Source organism: Gobius niger, assembly GCF_951799975.1.
Source record: "Gobius niger genome assembly, chromosome: 3".
In the NCBI taxonomy this organism is placed as follows: Eukaryota; Metazoa; Chordata; class Actinopteri; order Gobiiformes; family Gobiidae; genus Gobius; species Gobius niger.
In genome coordinates, this window is record NC_136854.1 from 37,261,310 (window position 1) to 37,278,615 (window position 17,306).

General features: G+C 40.4%; 1 long non-coding RNA gene across 1 annotated transcript in view; it reads right to left on the minus strand.

Moving 5' to 3' along the window:
• The window catches only part of LOC306960927, a 57,576-nt gene that overhangs the window by 31,444 nt on the left and 8,826 nt on the right, over positions 1-17,306 (minus strand). Inside the window, exon 2 of the long non-coding RNA XR_013792721.1 lies at positions 9,887-10,034. This is a non-coding gene — a long non-coding RNA (uncharacterized lncRNA). The remainder of the gene's footprint in view (positions 1-9,886; positions 10,035-17,306) is intronic.

Here is a 17,306-nt window from a genome sequence, read left to right on the forward strand (position 1 = left end):
CCCCACACAGTGGAGTGTTTTAAATCTCGTCTTAAGACCCATTTTTATTCTCAGGCTTTTAACACCGCGTGAGTTGTATGGTCCCCGTGTCTTTTATTTATTTTATCTTGTTGATTTTATTGTTTTATTCAATGTTTTTAATTGTTTAATTGTTTTATCTATTTTATTTTTATTAATGTCTTTTACGAACTATTTATTGTTTTATGCAGGTTTTAGTATATTCTTTTTTGTTTTATTTTTAATATTTTTTTTATTTTTATTTTTTTTGTGGTAGAGCTAATAAGTATTGTATCTGTTTTTAGGATCTCATGTGCAGCACTTTGGAAACATTTTTGTTGGTTAAATGTGCTATACAAACAAAGTGGATTGGATTGGATTTATCTGGGGCACTACTTCCATTTGAGTAGACATGTAGATTTGCTGCTGCATTTTTAGATTTTTAGACTTTTTACATTTTGTTGGAAGCTGAAGGAAAGTCACTCCACAGTTGTACATACGTCAACAAAAGACGGTGCCTTTGATCTAAGCGGAGTTATCGTCCCTGTCCCGCTGTTGGCTTTTGGAGTGGAACAGCCTGGACAGTGACGAGTACGTCCAAGGCCCGCAAACACAACCACATCCTCATGACTCACACTTCCATTCACAAGTTGCAGATTTGGCTTAGTTATACAAACATCCCCACATCCAACCTCAGCTTCCCACCCGTGGTCCCCTGATAGTCTGCCTAACAAGATCCTGTTGCTGCCGCCTCTCTCTCTCTCCCTCCCATCCCTGGACGCTTCCCTCTTCTGTTCGTCGGTGTTACGCTACTATCTGCGTCACTCACCGGGCACGCCCGTGGGTTAAAAATAAAAGATGAAAAGGAGGGACAGGCAAATCCAAGGAAGGAGGGTGAGGAAAGCAGGGGCATCATCTTTAGAATCAGGAGTTGTTTCATCATTTATGGTTCGCTGTAAGTGAACCAGTGGCTAATGGGCAAAATAATGACCATTCATACCACACATGATCAATAACAATTACACAGAATACGATCGGGTGGTGCCATGAAGAGGGGAAAAAAAAAGGCTATTAAAGGAGAAAATGGAGGCTTCCTGACACACTGACATAAGTTACACAACTAGACGTATTTAGGCCAAACTCTACAACTAAGAATAGATCCATTTTCTACAGCTATTTCATTCTATAGTCAGGACTTGACATTAGCACACGCCAACCTGCCTTAAGTAGGTAATTAGATATAATCCAATACATTTTTGTCTACTGTCAATATAAGCAAGATGCATACTAACAATGCGGCGTGTCACCTTCGCGTTTCATCTTTGAAGTTGAAATAGCTGGCACACAGGGGAGGTTTTGTCTTTCATGACGGTCCAAAGGCCAATAACAGTGTCAGATCTGTCAGTCAGTTTCACTTGGTTGTTGCAACAGTCACATAATGCAATGGGTGCATCTTGAGTCACAACAAAGTGAAAATTTAAAAGGACAAAGGGGAGAAGTGATGAGGGCAGGATATTGCGTTTGGGACCGACACTTGAATCATAATTTTGGTTCCCGTTACCAGTGAATTAAAAATGTAGCAATTTCTTCAGTCACCACGTTGCAGTAAACATCTGTAAAACAAAGCTTCTGCCGGTCTCAGATACAGATGTAAAAACTGTATTAAAAACACATTTTTGCCAGATTTATTTGATAGCAGCTATACATTCTTCAGTTACCAGCCCATTTAATAAACAACTATTAACTAGAGATGCACCAAATCAACTTTTAAGCTTCTGATACTGGGGTTTTGAGAATCCGCCGATATCCGATATTAACCGATACCAAGAGACTTCCTTAAAAGTGATTTTCTCTGAGTGATAAAGTGAACGGTCCTCTTAACTTAAGTGCAAGATCAAGAAAGTCTTGTCTTCTCTTGCAAACGAGATGTTACATATCAATTATATCTATATATAGGATCACCTGACTTATACACTGAATATCCTTGACAGGCTTTTAGGTTGCATTAATATTAACAAGTATTTTTGATGAGTTATTCTCACAGCATTTCACAAACTAAAATACACTCCTCTCCAGCAGTGGCCAATTTTTTATTTGTATTACTATTGTGTTACTGTATTATTAAGTGATCCAATAACTGACAACATAGTTTAGTTTAGTTTTAGTCTTTTGACGAAAATGTAATTTATTTTTAGTCGAGATTTAGTCAAAAAAATATCTTCAATTTTAGTTTTAGTCGACTAAAATTGCAAGCAAATTTGGTCGACTTTGCATTTATATTTTTTTATAATCATATTTAATCAAGGTCCGCTGCTTCATGGACCTTCTCCACATGAACAAAGCTCAGAGCTGCTCTTTTAGAATTTAGAATTTACATGACATGAGGCTCTTTCAGACTGTCAATAGAAGTTTGGATGATTTTAGTCTCGTCTTTTCATTTTTATTTAGTTTTATTATAGTTGACTAAAATATCTGGACATTTAAGTCATAGTTTTAGTCTCATGAAAAACTTTCAATTTAGTTTTAGTCCAATTTTAGTGGTCAAAAATATCACTTTGACTAAAATTAAGACTAAATATTTTAGTAGACGAAATTAACACTGGTTGCTACCCACGGCATTTTGATACATTTGCTGGGGTCAAAACTACTATCACAGTGAATTCTTCAGATTCTGAGCTTCAAAATGACATATTCACTTATATGAAGTTAGTGAGAGTTGTGTTTTTTAAGTGGTGAGAGCCATCACATGTATCGATTCAGTATCGAATATTTGTAGTCAATTTCCAATACCGTATTTATTCCAGTATCGGCTCCAACATCTGATGAATCTGTGTCGATAAAGTAAAGAGTAATTGATTTTGATTCATATTTTCAATCGCATTAAAGTAGTGCTAGGTACCTTGATAAATCCTTTCCGTAGTCCCTCTGGGGGTAATACAAGTGTTAATGGGATGATTGGAGAGTCTTTCATCTCCCCCTGGTGTCTCTGGTCAGAAAACCACAATTGCAACTTCACTGACACTGGGTCGGAGCCACCAACACACACTAATAGAATCACGAAGAAGAAGCTAACAGGCTAACGGGCAAAGCTAACTGCGGGCTAGCGTCACTTAAACAGTATTTACAGCCAAGTTTAAGTGAAACAAATTATCTCCATTGTGTAATTGGATGTACAATATCCCTCTGTCCCTTTGTCTTTTCTGTCAGCGTAGTATTTACTCTCACGGACAATTAATGAGTAAAAAAAACCTAACATGCTACGACACCTGCAGTGGCGCTTATGGCTTCTAGGGGCAAGAGTTACTTACTGCTTTAAACCTTATGTAGTTAATTAATCGAAATTAATTGAAAAAAAAAGTCCCGGCCCCACAAAATACCAATAAATCTGAGTCTGGCGGTTCATTATCTAAATAATTGGCTGCAGCTTTGAGTAGAAATTAAAGACTCAGGGGGTACGTGAGATGAAAAAGGTTTTGGAACAACTGCACTGTTAGACAATTAATCTCCAAGTTTTACTAGTCACACAATGTCATACAAATTAAAGGAAAATTGAAAACAAAACAACACGATGAGTTGTCAGTGAGGCGTAAAAAAAAACTGCTTGGAGAAAGGATAAGCGTTATCTGACTCCAGCTATTCCAGGGTTTTGCAAAGAAAATGCATTTGGGGACATTCCTCACCTGATATTTTTATGCATTTCCACTGTGGAGTAGGTCTGGTGTTTGACAGTCTGGTGCTTGGTCCATTGTCAAACTGTCTCAGTCTCAGACAAAAATATGTTCAGGTTCAGTGTGGACTGCCACTCACTGTCAGACCGCGGAGGCAACAAAGCGGAGCCGTAAACTGCACACAAAGGAGCAAAGAAAGGTGTCTCAAGGATTACGACGGTTTAATCTGCGAGAAATGGGGCTGAGCAATTTTAGGGAACAAAGGGAATTGATTTTTTTTGCTGATGAAGTATTGTCATTATGATGAGACGTGTGATTTGCTTTTCGAAAGTTGGAGTTTGGAGCCAAACACCAAAGTACAACCCATTAATTTCTTCTAAACAAGATTTCAAGCGTTGACTGGGCTCTCATTATGAACACTGTACGCCACTCTTTTGTCTCAGTTTGAATGAGTTCAGCACAGACGGCACTTCAGTATGAGCGAAATGTTGAGCTCCGTGCGTCACGTCTCCGGTGTCACTCTGCCTAGAGGCCCTTACAACCTCTGTACAGTGCATTGCTATTTATAAACTGTTCGAGAGTATGCTCACTCAGCGGGGTTTGTGTGGCAAAGTTATAATGTCTTTTAGGCGAAAAACATGCTATACTAATTTCCAGAAGTGACAATACAAATAACAGCTAATTTCCAGAAATAAGCTTTTCTCACTGAGATAAAGAAAACCATGAATGCTACAGGGCTGAATCTGAAATATGTTTCACAGGGTCCCGAGCTGTACGAGCTCCAAAGGATTTGTTCCCTCTTGTTTTTCCATAATCACATTTGCAAGTTACTGAAATTGAGTTTGTTTTCTCCAATTTTACCAGTGAAAACACTACAAAACCCCACTTTTTGAGCTGAAATGTTCATTCCTAACACTGACTTTACACTAGGCTGCAACTAACCATTATTTGGGTAATCGATTAATCCACTGTTTCCCAACCAGGGGTACTGATTGAAAAAAATAGAAAATGTAACATCATTTTTATAGCAAAATGTGTTGCTTTGGGAGAATTTTAGGTTTATTTTGACTGCAACATTGTCCTTTTTCTTACAAATACCACTTTTAAGTAATTACTTTCTAAATAAACTGCAACACCCTTGAGGCAGGGGATACACGGTTGACCACTGAAAGGCCCAAGGGGTACGAAAGACAATAAACGTTAGGAACCACTGGATTAATCTACTGATTATGAAAGGTGCCTGGAAATAGCATTTTTTCAAAATGTTCTACCCCATAAAGCTTAAAGGTCCTATATCATGCAAAATCGACTTTTTGGAGCTTTTAGCCATGTTGTTATGCTATTTCCTTATCAAAAACACCCCCAGAGTGGTTTATGGCTTCATTCACGCAGCTCTCAGTTATCCTCCTGAATCCTGCTCTCTGAGCAGCTGCTCCTCCCTCTCCTGGTGAACGACTGAGTGTTCAGTTGTGTCGTAACAGCGGAACGGAAGTGCTCGGCATCTGTAATGTAATGTCTTAATTCTATGCTTACGGCCTGATTTTAATTTGTAAAACAGCGTTTTCATTATTTCTGTCGTAAGAGAGAAACATAGAGTAAAAAATGAAATTAAAAAAATAAATAAAATAAAATAAAAAAGGATGTGCCCGAGGTGCTTCCAGGTCAGCTGTGGCCAAAACAAACCCTGAGCGTCTGAACAGATCAGTCATGTTTGCGCTGCAGCTGTGAAGATGGAGCTCGTTACCTACTCTGGACACACCTGTTTTTTATTCTTAACTAACGATAATGTCACGGAGAAAAAGAAGCGCGTTTGGCTATGGAGTTTATTCAACCTTTTTCAGGAAGAGGCCACTCGTCTAGCTGTTTTTTTCGCCGGGATTCAGCGACTATCAGCCAAAATATTGTTTTCTGTGACTGTCACTGATGGATGTTTGGTGAACCTTCGCCAGAATCAAAGTGGATTAACTTTTATAACCAACGCGAGTCCCACAATGTAAAGAGCGATGGAGCAGAGTGGTGAGTCAGTCCAAACGCGGGTTAGCTTGTGTGTTAGCATAATAGCATGTGTGTTAGCCATTTATGAAGCTGTGTTGCAGATGACAACTCCGTATAACTGCATCGTGAAGTAACTTCACTTATTGTTGTTTATTTATATTACGGTAAAGTTATATGTGCGGAGAGAGGAGGCGGAGTTAACTGAATCGAAGCGTTTTGTCTTCCGGGTTCGAAAAATACCTCCAGAAAACACTTATATTTAGCACAAAAATGAGTGCTCCATAGTGGTAGAGGTACAATATATCATATAAATGCCTATACTTAACTTTGGAATGGCTAAAATAGCATGATATAGTTCCTTTAAGTGGATGGAGTAAACTTAAAGGAACAGGCCACCTTTTTTCCATGCTGAGATATGTTCTTACCTGAGCTTAGACGAGTTGATACGTACCTGTCTGGTCTTTGTGCGTGCAGTATTTGGCCTCTCCCAATGTATTCCTATAGCTTCAAATGGGGGTGAAGTTGGAAGCTACCACGCTCTTTCACGGGCACCAGACAGGTACGTATCAACTTGTCTAAGCTCAGGTAAGAAAATATGACAGTATGGAAAAACGGTGGCCTGTTCCTTTAAGCGGCACCGCTTGAGGACATGTTGACGGAGTAAACTTACAGTGAATGTTTGTAGGAGACTCTTTGTGCTAATTCTGACTGATCAACAATAATCCTGAACATGTGTTGGCGCATTTGCCTCATTTTGAACAACGAATGGACTAAAATAGTTGTCCATTCTACCATGAACGCATCGGTAGAATGGACAACTATTCTACCGATAGTTGGTAGTTTGGACAACTATCCAAACTACCATGAACGCACCGGTAGCGGTTCATGGTAGTTTGGTCTCGGTTTGCATGAAATGTGAGGACATTTGCAATGATAATTTAGAGATTTTGATGATTCGAGTGAAGTCGCTGTTACTCGTTCATTGATTTGCTTTGGTATTTGCCCCTTTCCATGAGACGGGACTGACCTATAAACTGTGGGATTTTGTTGCAGAAATGCTATTCTAGTTGATTGCAGCGAGCACAGAGTTTTAAACACAATTGGGAAACCAAACACAGCCCAATAGAGACGAACCTTTTCCCTCGTCGTGAGTCAATGACCATGACAGCACATCTGGACATCGCCTACTCATGTTCTGGACTGTGCATTATAAGGCTTAACTGTTACTTCGGAGCCTTTTGAGAAATGTGATAAAGCAAAAACACGGCTAAAGTTAAGCACAGAGCCTCAACAACTCACTTCCGATTGCTACAAGTGTTCTATGACAATACACAATCCGAGGAAAGTCATAGGGTGAATATGAAATGCAATGCTTTGTTTTTCACACTGTGCAAATCCACTCCATCTCTTAAGAGGCTGTTAAACCTTACAACTGCGCTGACACAAAACAATATTATTTACCCATCCCTCTCTTCTGAAGCGTTTGTTCGGCGCGTGTGCAAGTGGTGCAGTTGACCTCTCGAGTGGCGGGTTAAATTGGCCCTTGTTCAAATGTGTAATGGGATGATTGGTGGAGGAGAGCACACCCCGAATGTTCATGAGAAGTGGAGCAGCCGTTAACACCCGACTGAGGTGCTAATAAAGAAGGCGCCGGCGCAGACACATACGCACGCAGGTGAAAAAGAATTCAGATGAGGTAAGCAGTGTGCAAAGAGAAACTTAAACTGTAGGGGTCTAATGGAGCTGAGATCGGATGACGTCTGTGACTGTAGGTCGTCATAATGGGGAGCTGAAGTTTGGAAGAAATTTGCCTCTAAGTAAAACAAATGTTAATTTTACTACTTTTGCAATGCCTTTAGATTGCACTGGAGTTTAGCTGTAAAATAACAGACATGAACTTGGAATATGTTTGTGAACTGTGAAGTTAATCGTCCTCCAGGGGAAATTTGTATTCACAGTCGTGCAAGCAGGAAACACATTGAATACAAGTAACAGGTATAATCTCACATTGGTGGTAAAATACTGGTGTCACATGAAGGACGTGATTTACGATTGTACAGAGAGTTGATGGCTGTGGGGATTAATTGCCCAAAAATCTGAGGGTCTCATTCCTGTTTTGGGCAATACATGCTGGCATCGTGTTGTTGGGCAAAACACTGAACAAGAATGTGTGTGTGCTTATGAGAACGAGTAATATTGAAATACAAACATTTATTTTACGACAGATATTTTCATCATTGAAAAATGCGTCATAAATGTACAAACAAACAAATGCTTTTGCTTCTTTCTCCTAATGGTGCGTTCCAGGCAACTGGTAACTGGTAAATTCCCCACCTCCCACTTGGAAAAATGCCTCGGAACGGCGCTCGACCTGGTAATTACAAGTTGTAAACTCGGAAGAGAAGACAGTAATGGCCGCCCCCAGTGGAGCACCGCCGCTAATGCTAAAACTGCAACAAAACCGCTGCATCAGTGAACGTTTCTTTTGGTCACAGCTTTCAACATAACGTTATGTTACATGTTTTTAATTATATCTGGTTTGGAGAAACTTTCATAAAACTGTTGTAGCATTAGCCGTGCTGTTTACATACAAGTTTAAAGGGGCTAGATGCAAGTTAGCCATTTTATACTTACTACTGCCACCTCAGGTCATACGTGTAACTGCACCTTCTATATTAAGCTCGTGCATGACGGCAGTTCGGACCCAAATTAACACCTTTTTGAGTGACAGTGCAGGATTTTAGAGACAGTTATGGGGAATATGTCTGGGCTCATTCTACACCATAGGACATTGTTGAAACATGTAGGGGGAGGAAAATAGATAATTTTAACATTTTTGAACTCCAAATAGTCCCTTTAATCACTTGGAACGCTCTGAGGTCGTAAATTGTAATTTTCAATGGGAAAAATACCAGTTACCAGTTGCCTGGAACACACCATAAGACATGACTGTAACTTTACCAGGAGTGTCTCCACCTCGTCTCCATGGAGATGTGACTAAAGGCAGCAGAATTTTAGACTTAAAGGTCCTAAATCATGCAAAATCGACTTTTTGGAGCTTTTAGCCATGTTGTTATGCTATTTCCTTATCAAAAACACCCCCAGAGTGGTTTGTGGCTTCATTCACGCAGCTCTCAGTAATCCTCCTGAATCCTGCTCTCTGAGGCTCCTCCCTCTCCTGGTGAACGACTGAGTGTTCAGTTGTGTCGTAACAACGGAACGGAAGTGCTCGACGTCTGTAAAGCAATGTCTTACAGCCTGATTTTAATTTGTAAAACAGCGTTTTCATTATTTCTGTTGTAAGAGAGAAACAAAGAGAAAAAAAAAGTGAAGGAAAAAAAAAAGAAAAAAGGATGTGCCCGAGGTGCTTCCAGGTCAGCTGAGGCCAAAACAAACCCTGAGCGTCTGAACAGATCAGTCATGTTTGCGCTGCAGCTGTGAAGATGGAGCTCGTTAGAACCTATTCTGGACACACCTGTTCTTTATTCTTAACTAACGATAATGTCACGGAGAAAAAGAAGTGCGTTTAGCAGCGTTTAGCAGAGGCCACTCTTCATCAGAAGTGTTTTTTTTCACCGGGATTCGGCGATTATCACCAAAATGGTGTTTTTCTGTGACTGTCTCTGATGGATGTTTGGTGAACCTTCGCCAGAATCAAAGTGGATTAACTTTTATAACCAACGCGAGTCCCATAATGTAAACAGCGATGGAGCAGAGTGGTGAGTCAGTCCAAACGTGTTAGCTTGTGTGTTAGCATATTAGCATGTGTGTTAGCCATTTATGAAGCTGTGTTGCAGATGTCAACTCCGTATAACTGCATCGTGAAGTGACTTCACTTATTGTTGTTTATTTATATTACGGTAAAGTATGTGCGGAGAGAGGGGGCGGAGTTAACTGAATTGAAGCGTTGTGTCTTCCGGGTTCGAAAAATACCTCCAGAAAACACTTATATTTATCACAAAAATGAGTGCTCCATAGTTGTAGAGGTACAATATATCATATACATGCCTATACTTAACTTTGGAATGGCTAAAATAGCATGATATAGCGCCTTTAAATAGGCTAGATCCTCATCCAAATCCATTCTTTGATTACCCACTGCCAAAATAGTATTTTCTGTGTCGAGCTGGTCATTCGGAGCATGTTTCGTGTTGATTGCAACAGTATAGCCCAAAATGTTACGCAGTGTGCCTTTAAACATATAAGGTCTCCAAGGGAGAAGTCACCTGAGAGAATCTTGATGTAGAGTTGCTGCTTCTCCACGTTCAGCGGAGCCAGTGGAGTTGACTCAGGCATCTGTTGTTGGAGACATTAGATCTTCTCCAAAGAAGTCCAAATGTAGAGTTGCAAAGAGAAGCAGGAGACGCTGGATGTCTGAAACAGAAGTTTATTTACTGTCAATATGGACCCGGAGACATGAACTCTCAACACTGTGGTATTGGTCATTGACACCTAACTATGCTTCCACAGAAGAAGGTTTAAATAGTCTTTGAGGTGGCGTCAAAAGAGAGCCAACAGAGAAGTGTTTGTCAGGGCCAAATAGCATCCGAAGATGATGCTGGGCATAGATGGAGTTATTAACAAGGAGCTGCAACAATGGGCAACATGAGAGGTGTCCTTGCCTGTGCAGGGGCTAGAAAATACTCTAACATCTGTTTATGTCCCACAATAGGACGCGCTGGAGAAGGCCCAGGACAAGCTGGAGGTACTATGTCTCTCGACTGGCAGGGAATGTCTTGGTTTCTCCCTGGTTGAGCTGAAGGAAGTGTCTGGGATGTGGGAAGTTTAGGAGTCCCTGTTTAGACCGCTGCAAAGGAGCCATACAATTTGTCTAAAGTGTGTGTCACAAACAGTGTTTCTTTATGCTCCCTTTACATTTGCCTTTATCAAATTAGTGTTAATTGTAGTATTGGTGGGTATGAGACAGGTCTAGGCTTTCAAAGTTGGGGTGAAATAATTTTCTTACAAACCCCTTGAATTATAATTTTTGTCCCGTGAACAGCAGGGGATATGCTGGCCGCTTTCCTCACCTATACCTAAACCTGTTTCTCACAAGGCTGCTAGCTGTGGGCCTATTTTAGATATATAATGTATATTATATATATATATATATATATATATATATATATATATATATCATATCTGAAATGTCCACACCTCTCCAGGGTTCAGGAAATGGGTTTCTCGTGAGTCAGAGGCCATGGAGATTTTGACCAGCATGAAACAGACATGGACTGAGAGAGTCAGCCTCAATTGAATGAGTGAAAAACAGGCCCACACCCAGTTCAACAGCACAGCTACTTCCATACATCATCTGAAGAGCAACTTGATAGAAAAGTAAATGAGGAAAAAAATGCGGCAGTATCAAATGCTGTATCAAACAACAAAATATCTTTCCCTTTGGTGTTGTCTATAGTATAAACTAATCCTGAAGTCTGGACATTATATGAGGATACAAAGGCATAAGTGCAATAGAGATGAGGGGACCAACCAGCTTTCACAAACCAGCGATACAGCGGATGGAGAAAAAAACAAAAACAAAGAAGCATTCAATAGAAAATGAGCCCATCTCTTTCGCATTAAAGATGAAGCAGTCTGCACAAACAGCATACCCATTCAGATTAATATAGAAATGACGCGGTCAGTGAGAAGAATGGATTATGAGCCATGCATTTGATGGTACCAAGATGGGAGCAAAGCTTTGAAGAGAGTGTGGTGAGTGATGGAGGTGGAGGAAGCAGAGTGGACACTGTATCGATCCAAATGCATTCAACGTTATACAAGCGTCATACTGACAAAGGGAAGGAGAGGAAGTAATTGTAATATTCAGCTATTTTTCTACTTCTTATAATCCCTGAGTAAATTAACAAGAATTAGAAATGAATAAAATGAAAACACATTGAGTACTCCAGAATAAGTACAACATCAATTAAAAAACAAACCAACTGTCTTCTAATTTACTATAGTACAACAGCTAACTTTTAAATTCTATTTTAGGATCCTTGCCCAGAGGATCCCGGTGAGGAAAAAAATCTGTTTCTCACAGTCGTCTGTATTGAGATGTTGACTACCAGTGAATCCCTCCTCCCTTTTCTGCGTTGGCTGGTGAACACATGGGCTTGAGCTTCTTAGCCGGTAGCACAGAAGTATAGGGGAGCGACCCGGGTACTGCAAAATTTGACCCAATGATAATTAAAGGAGCTGAACAAGATCAAATTATTATAGCCCTATAGCCATATTATGATTCATTGGTGTTGTGTATGGTCAACCCAAATGGTCAATATGTGACAAAAAGGGGTTTAACTTTACACCAAAGGATGGCCATGACGGAAAAAATACCCATTTTGACAGAAAAGGTTCAAAATTAGGTATAATTCCTAGGGAAAATGTGGAAGAGCTTGGTGGCTTCTATCTTGACCTGTTTTGGAGCTATAGAGGAGAGGGGGAGAGGCTAAATGTTAACGCCGTCTGCGCTGTGTTTACGTGACTGAAGGCACGGGTGAAGATCAGACAGGTCCTAAAGAACTCGTCAAAGCTAAGGTAAGAACATATCTCAGTATGTAAAAACGGTGGCCTATTCCTTTAAGTGGCTGTAGCAAAGGAAAAAGGTTCCCAGGGGCTCTATGAAATGGGGATAAGGGATAAGATAAGATAAGTTAAGATAATTTATTGTCTGTCCCTGAAGGCGACAGAAATTCGGACAGACGGTTCAAAGTGGAGATTGCCTTTGGAGCAAATGACTTCATGTCTTTGTGGGCCAGGGGGACTTTAAAACGCTTGCCCGATGGGAGCAGAGTAAAGGAGCTGTAGAGTGGATGTGAGGGGTCTTCAGTGATCTGGGTGGCCTTCCTCAGCACTGAGCGACTGTAAGGTTCAGACAGAGGGGATGCCTACAAAGAGCCACCACGGGGTAGCTACAGTAGCCCCAAGGCAAGTTAAGGCTAATGTAATACAGAAGTCACCACCATAGAAATCACTGAAATCCTTTTAGCTGTCTGAGCCTGTTCCTACAAATGCACACATTATGATTTAATGGAACGTTCCGTCCCCATACAAACGAATAGGTAAGACGGGCACAATAATAGCGTGGCATTTATATAATTTCTCTGGTTTGTTTTTTTAACATCTCATGAGATGAAGTTTAGAGGCCGTTGGATGTGTATCCTACCCCATAAAACACAGAAACTCAGCTGAATTTGAGTTAGCATTTAGCTCTTTTAAGCTAATTTTGAAGTAAGTAAGTACTTTATTTATCATTGTACAACCGAACAACGGAATTGTGTTCAGGTGCTGAGTTAGTCCTGAGCCGCTGCAACTGAGCTGCGGAACGTCCATTAGCCAGAACAGGTATGTGTGGCTTAGCTGTGAGACTTGCCCGGATACCTCCTCGTTTGTCCCGTTTTTGTTTTCCTGTAGCCCCTCTTGTGATGCCCCCACTGTGCTGCAGCTGTGAGGGGCTCTTAGTGCCTCTTCAGTGTCTCAGAAGAAGACACTTGTAGGTCTCAAATGTCTTTAGCTCGCTAGCTAGCTGTTTGTTTACTTTTAAAAGGCGGCTTTCTTCAGGACCACAAATGCAGTTTGCAAAAAAAGGCAAAAAAAGAAATAAAACGCAGCTGTTCAGAGAAAAAGAGCGGTTGCATCTAAAGTAAAGTCTCAAAAGGTCTGTACATTAATTAATGATTTCCAACTTGTTTTTTTAAAAATCTGGATTGTTCATAATTTGCAATGTTTGATGGCTAATGCTAACGGCTATAGGAAAAATACATACGCATACGTTAGAATGGAACACTGCGTGTCCTTTTTACTTCTATGGAACCTACCACTTATGTTCATACTACTCATGGCTAATACCATATATCACTCATTTGTATGACTAGGGGGTTTAAGTGCTTCGCTGATAAAAGCAATATGTGAACTCCTCTATGATATGTAGAGTGACCTATGTATGATCTTATCTTGAGATCTCATCCATGTGCCCTTGAGTTGAGGGCTGCAGCTTCCTCGGAACCCTATTAAAAGTTGCTCTGATGCTGTATATACTGGATGTGCTTATATGGGGTTTTTGTCCTGAGTGCTGCTGCTGACGTAGGCGTGCGCTCCACTCTCTCTTTTGGATAATGCATTTACTGTGGCTAACTTTGCTGCGCCGCCACATCTGCCTCCTCTTCTGGCACAGGGAAACCTCAAAGTTCCTCTTTCTCCACAATGCATTACGGTTCCTTCATTAAGAGGTCGGGTTCATGTTCTCAGATTGGATGATGTCGAAATCTGTCAAATGGAGGGCGGGGCGATTTGTCAATTTTGGAGATATTTTGCTAAAGGTTTGGAGATATGATGCTAAAAAATCTTTATGCCTTGAACCAGGACATCCCTGAAAAGAGATTGTATTTGGGACTATCCTTGTTAATAATTAGAACATTTTTTAAACCACCTCTTCTTTCTGGTTTTCCCTCAGTGATTTGCTTTGGGCGCACTGTTTCAAGCCAAACACTCTCCTTGGAGCAAAATGAAAGTTTCCTTGGGGCTCGATACAGATTTGTTGAAAAGTGTTGTTTCCTATTCAAACACACGGCAAAGCAAGGACAGAACACCAGATCAGGGGAGCAAAAAACACCACAACACATTTGCAATATTATTTACAGCGTGCTAATTTATGCCAGAGATGCAAGATGTGCTGTTTCAATGTAGTCCTGGGTTGTATAAGTGTGAAAATGATTTTGCCAAAACAAAAACAGTAAAGAAAATGACAATACACTGCAAGCAATGCAAAAATGTCTACAACTTTCCCACAGCTTCTGCTCTGAAATAGCAATAACAATGCAAGGCACACAGAAGTAACTGTCCAACACTTTTAAGCAGTCTCTTAAAGAAAACGTTTGTCCTGTTGGCAGAATAGTTCCAAAAGTGTATTATTCAAAGCCCAAGTACAAGATTGTTATGATAATAATGTAACAGGAACACCAATGAAACCAGAGAGCCAACAAACAAATATCGCAAATGAATAATGATTTCTTCTGTCATATTGTCACATTTAAGTTTGGCAATACTCGCTCCACAGTGCACATACTGTTTAAAGACTTTAACGACACTGATCATTGAGAGAAGTCTGAAATATGAACTGCTGCAGTAGAACAATAATCACATTATATTTCTGAACAGAAGTGGTAATGTAATGCCAGTTCCTCTGCTTGCTGCTGCTGAACCTTTGTCACATTATGTATGCAGACAGCCTATCTGTACGTTTTACTCATGTTCGTGTTTTCGTGGCTGCCAGATGCCTCCCAAGGACTGTAGAAGTGTCATCTTTCTTGTACTTCGAGATATACATAACGGTTAGTCTGAGCATTAGCATTTCTTGTGTTCAGGTACAATATACGTAGACCTTGTAATTGCAAGTCAGAACTCTGATGCAGACTTGCCATGCTTTGTGATTCAGACTTTGACTCTCTTTATTTTACTTTACGATAGTTAGTCTGAGATTAATTTGAAATTCCACGACATGTTCTGCTCTGCACTACAGGATCAGCAGGTTTAACACTTTACAACAGAGGCAGGCAACGTCAGGGCCGGGAGCCATATTCGTCCCTCCTGCGTAGAATCTCTGGCCCTCAAGATGATTTTAACCTCTTAGCCCCCACCTGAACCGAGCACATTTTCTACAGTTTGGTTTTACCCAAATGGAAAGACTCATCAAAATAGTGAGAAAAATGACAAAAAGCCGCAAAAAGTGACAAAAATGAGACGAAGACACCACAAAAAAAGTGACAAAAGAGTGGCAAAAAACACAATAAAGCAAAAAAAGGTGTGAAAAACCAAGAAAAAATTACAAAAACATAATAAAAAAAGTGGCTAAAAAGTGACGAAAATGCAACAAAAAGCGACAAAAACATGACGGGTACAGGTGACACTGTGGATAATGAATAATGATTGCCTCAGCTCCCTCTCTTTACCTTTTTAAACTGCTTTTAAAATGTGGAAAATACTGTCAATTCTGTTAAAATTTCCTAACAAAACACTCTATAGCAGGGGTCACCAACGTGGTGCCCGCGGGCACCCAGGGGTCCTTTGGGGCATGTCCAGTAGCCCTTGGGACTTTTTCTAAATTGTAAAACACTTCATTTTCTTGAATCTAATTCTTAAAATTACAGTTATTTCGGTTCTTGTGACTCAGTATGAGTTTAAAATAAAGCTATTTTAATATAATATGGGGTCAATATCCTATAAGTGAACAGTGTACGTTTAAGTCTTAACGATTTTTTTTTAACTGGTAGCCCTCGAACAACTTAATGCTCTTAAAGTAGCCCTCAGCTGAAATAAGGTTGGTGACCCCTGCTCTATAGGGTCTTAAAGGTGCATTATGCAACTTTTTATGGAAAAAGAAAGTGCTAATTTGACCTTGTAGTGACCCAGCGGCTGTATGTGTGGTCACCATGGTGTCTCTACTTTCCATCACAGTGATCTCTACAATGCTCCAGGATCAATTGTTTGGAAGGTTTTCACTGTTGACGGAGACTCTCACCAGAAAACCTACAACACTGGAGTGTCCTAGAAACCACTGTGGTGGAAAGTAAGGGCGCCGTGCTGACCACTCATACAGCCGCTGGGTCACTACAATGTCAAATAAGCACAAATATCAACAACTTTTTCTCATAAAAAGTTGCATAATGCACCTTTAATATTAAGTACATCATTGGTATTTGTTGTGGGGTTTTACTTTTACAATTGGGAGATTCGGCCCTTGGTGTTTTGACGATAACGGAAATTGTCCCTCCTCCAACCAACTTGCCTACCCCTGCTTTACAAGATGACAATATGAGACTTGGATATTTAAAGGTGCTAGATGCAAGTTAGCCATTTTATACTCACTACTGCCACCTCAGGTCATACGTGTAACTGCAGCTTCTATATTAAGCGAATTAACACCTTTTTGAGTGACAGTGCAGGATTTTAGAGACAGTAGTGGTGAATAGGTTTGGGCTCATTCTACACATTAGGACATTGTTGGAACATGTAGGGGAGGAAAATACTTAATTTTAACATTTTGAAACTCTGTATGGTCCCTTTAAGAAGGATAGTCCCCAAAACAAAGGCTGATTCTTGCCTTTCAATCAACAGTTTCAATATGTGATCAATCGTGCAGCCCTATAGCTGGTGCTTAGAATCCCACTTGTCTCAATGCTTTCGTGCTCATATCGGTAAAACACTTTTCCAATCAAGCCTCGAGAAAACTGTGCAATAGCTTCACTATACAGTCGTGTACATGCTGAATGGTAAACACTGCACCCACAAACCCCTTTGTCCATAATGGGCTCTCCCTTAAAAGGCCGTGTGATGGTATTTCCTCAACCCTGGAGCAGAAGTTGCCTTATAAGCAGAGGAAGCTAATCGTCACTTTGTCACTGCCGCAGCATTGTGTTTGGAGTGTGTGAGCTGCTGTGTGGACCCAAAAAATAAAAAAGGAGAGCAAAATTTGGCAAAGCGGAAGCAGTGACGACGAGACAAGGGAGCAAATGAGAAACCCGGCCACATCAACAGTGTAAAACAAAGGAAGAAAGAGGGATGTTTGGAAGAATAGGACGCTTGTTTTGGAAGATGTCACGCGCAAGGAAACACAATGGCAGCTGCATGACACTGTCTTTTCAAACA